This window comes from Carlito syrichta, unplaced genomic scaffold, assembly GCF_000164805.1.
Source record: "Carlito syrichta isolate Samal-C Ts95f unplaced genomic scaffold, Tarsius_syrichta-2.0.1 Scaffold308346, whole genome shotgun sequence".
NCBI lineage: Eukaryota > Metazoa > Chordata > Mammalia > Primates > Tarsiidae > Carlito > Carlito syrichta.
Genome location: NW_007252442.1, coordinates 42873 through 46952, shown reverse-complemented (window position 1 = coordinate 46952; position 4080 = coordinate 42873).

Below are 4080 nucleotides of genomic sequence, written 5' to 3'. Positions count from 1 at the left end.
CAGGCAACTTGGCAAGATTTCATCTCTACAATAAATAAAAAATTAGCTGGGTGTGGTAGTATGCGCCTGTAGTTCTGGCTACTTGGAAGGTTGAGGCAGAAGGATTGGCAGAGGCCAGCAGGTCGACGCTGGGGTGGCCATGAGGGTGCCACTGCACTCTATCTAGCCTAGGCGACAGACTGAGACTCCAACTCAAAAAATGAAAAAAGAAAAAAAGAATTTTCCAAAGTTGGTAAAAATAATTGCTTGTTCTTCTATCTGAAATTAAAATTTACCTGAGCATCTTGTGCTATTGACTTGCTCAATCTGGAAGCCTATGAATGAAAAAGGAAGTCAAGGGCTGTCACAGACAACCTCACATCTGTGTGGCTGACAAAGTAGTTATCACGGTGGGATGTGGGTAGCTGTGCGTGGTAACTCACTTTGATTTACCTCATCATTTTCCACTCCCCATTCCTACTATGGGAATGTAACTCCCCATACTCCAGTGGTCCCAGAAAACTGTGCTTTTGCACAAGGCCACAGTCTTCTAACAGAGCCATCGGCCCAAGGATGGCAGCCCTGTTCCCAGTGGCCTCTTGTAGAAGCGGCTCCTCTGCTCAGGTAGCTGGTTCTCTGGAGGCCTGCAGCCCACCTTCCTCTGGCCATCGCTGCCCCTGGGAGGAGAAAAGAGCTGGGATGTTGACCAAGATGCTGGATGGGACATGAAGCCAAAGCCAAGAGTAGGGTCTCTGAACCTACTTCCATATAGTGCCCTCCCTTCTATTTTAATCTCACCTGGCTCCTAGGAAACTAACTCAGAGGCACAGTAACACCCAACCTCTGCTGTGCCCTGTGGCAGTTGCTTTTGATCTGGTCCTTCTGGAGCCCAGCCTATGTGGGAGAAGGTTGACCACTGTTTTTCCACATCCTTTCCTCAAAGTCAGCCTGGACTGCACTCTCACAGAGCACCAGGCGAGAGGCGAGGTGGGGATGCAGTTCATCCTCTGCCTGAGGAGGGGCTGGGGGTGCATACTGAGTCCCTTGCCCTCTTTGAGAGGAGTCAGGTGTCACCCTCGTTGAGAGTCAAGCATAGGTGGTGTCTCAGTCAAGCTGCTGGCAGAAACCAATGGAGCATCCTAGTCAGAAAACAGAGTATACCAAGAGCCTCTTAGAAAGGTGTGGGCAGGCCACAGGAAAACAAGACTAAGTGTGGTATCCCCATTCTGGGGCCAGTGGCAGTACCTCCCACTCCAAGCTGAAAAGGGAGGGGACAGGAGGAGAGAAGGCCATGCAGACCAGCTGCTTAAGAGAAGTGACGGAGGTGGAGGAACACAGACAGTCCTGGGGGCTCTGCAGGAGGAAACTGGCAGAATACCCTGCTTCTCTCTCTTCCTTCTTTTTGGTCACTCCAAAATATACTGTCTCTCACAGTTGTGGAGGCTGGACAGGCTCAGCTGGGGTTCTGCCTTGGGGCCCTCCCATGGTGGAGTCAGCAGCACCTGAAGCCTTTTCCACTTATACCTCTGCTGGGTGGATGTCTACCCATTTCCGGAAAACTGCAGCCTTTGGTGGCCTTTACCATCAGTCCCTCCTCTTTGCTGCTTTTCCTTGTGTTCCCCACAGAATCGCTTCTTCTTCTTTTTTTTTTAGTCAGAGTCTCACTCTGTTGCCCAGGCTGGAGTGCAGGGCACAGTCACAGCCACAACCACCCCAGCATCAACATGCTGAGCTCAAGTGATCCTTTCACCTCAGCCTTCCAAGTAGTTGGAACTACAGGTGTGCGCTACCATGCCCAGCTTTTAAAAATATATATATAGTAGAGACGAGGTCTCACCAAGTTGCCCAGGCTGGTCTCGAATCCCTGGACTCAGGCAATCTTCTCGCCTCGGCCTCCCAAAGTACTGGGATTACAGGCTTGAGCCACTGCGCCTGGCCCAGAATTGCTTCTTAAACTCCCTCATTAGAGGTTCCCACCCTTTTTGACTGTACCTCCTGAGACCTTGAGTACAGCTCAGGGGACTCCCAAGGAGATGAACAAAAGTGACAATTTGAACCTGTGTGAGAGAAGGGTGAAACCACTTGGCATTTTACAGGAATGGATGGGCACCCAAGGCCTCAAGAGTGATCTTTAAAGCTAGGCTCTCCTGTGTCCCAAAGCTTTGTTCAACTCAGCACACATGCAGAGACAGGAGGGATAGAGGCAAAGATCAATGGAATCAGAAACAGTCCCACACAGTGCAGCCAGCAGATTCTTTCAACAATGGTGCAAAGTAACACAGTGATCATCTGTTCAACAATTGGTGCTGGAGCAATTTGATATCTGTAGGCCAAAAAAAAAAAAAAAAGTGATACATCCACACCTTGAAATCCTACTCAGTATAAATAGAAACAACCTGGAGTGTTCTCTCTCTCTCTCTTCTTTTTTTTTTTTTTTTTGAGTTGGCGTCTCACTCTGTCGCCTAGGCTGGAGTGCAGTGGCACACTCACGACCACCCGCGTTGACCTGCTGGGCTCTGTGATCTTTCCGCCTCAGCCTTCCAAGTAGCCAGAACTACAGGTGTGATACCACTCCAGGCTAATTTTTGATTTATGGTAGAGAGGCGATCTCACCATGTTGCCCTGGCTGGTGTTGAACCCACGGGCTCGGGCACTCCTTTTACCTCGGCCTCCCAAAGTGCTGGGATTAAAGGCTGAGCCACTAAGCCCAGCCTGGTGGGTTCTCAAAGCATTATGAGTTAGAAAAGTTAGTCTCAAATGTCAGTACTGTATGACTACATTTAAGTAACATTCTCAACATGACAAAATTGCAGCAATAGAGAACAGTTTAGAAGTTGCCAGGAGTTAGTAGTGGAGAGGAGGAGGGTGGGTCCATAAGGACGTAGCCCAACTGTGGTGAAGGTGTAGTTCTGCATATTGAATGGGATGGTGGCTACACGAATTTCACACGTATAAGACAATGACCTGGAACTCAACACTACACATGGACCAATGTCAATTTCCTGGTTGTCACATTGTACTATGAAGCGGAACATGTAACCACTGGGGGAAACTGGGACCTCTCTGGACTATCTGCAACTTCCTGTGATTCCATAGTTATTTCAAAGCAAATTAAAAAAAACAAACAAAAAAAACAGAGCTATTTGTGTTTTCTTTTTTTTTTTGAGTTGGAGTCTCACTCTGTCGCCCAGACTGGAGTGCAGTGGCCGCTCCCAGTCACCACAGCCTCGACCTGCTGGGCTCTGGCGATCCTTCCGCCTCAGCCTTCCAAGTAGCTGGAACTATAGACACACGCTACCACGCCCAGCTAATTTTTGATTTATTGCAGAGATGAGGGCTCACCAAGTTGCCCAGGTGGTCCTCGAACCCGCGGGCTCAAGCAATTCACTCACCTCAGCCTCCCAAAACGAGGGATTATAGGCTGAGCCACCAAGCCTGGCTTATTTGTGTTTTCTTTTCTTTTCTTTTCTTTTGAGTTGGAGTCTCACTCTGTCGCTCAGTGCAGTGGTATGCTCATGGTCACCCCAGTGTAGACCTGCTGGACTCAGGCGATCCTTCCACATCAGCCTTCCAAGTAACTGGAACTACAGGCACGCATTACCACGTCTGGCTAATTTTTTGATTTATTGTAGAGAGGAGGTCTCTCCAAGTTGCCCAGGCTGGTCTTGAACTCGTGGGCTCAGGCAATTCTCACACTTCAGCTTCTCAAAGGGCTGGGATTATAGGCATGAGCCAATGTGTCTGGCCCACTTTTTACAAGCTTTTAATGACTAATTTAAATTTTCTCACTTATGTTCTTATGTTTTCTTTCTTTGTTTTTTTTTGTTTGTTTGTTTGTTTTGAGTTGGAGCCTCACTCTGTTGTCCAGGCTGGAGTGCAGTGGCATGCACATGGCCACCTGCTGGGCTCTGGCGATCCTTCCGCCTCAGCCTTCCAAGTAGCCAGAACTACAGATGCGCACTACCACGTCCAGTTAATTTTTGATTTATTGTAGAGACGACGTCTCGCCAAATTGCCTGGGCAGATCTCGAACCCGCGGGCTCAGACAATCCACTCACCTTGGCCTCCCAAATTGCTGGGATTACAGGCTGAGCCACTGAG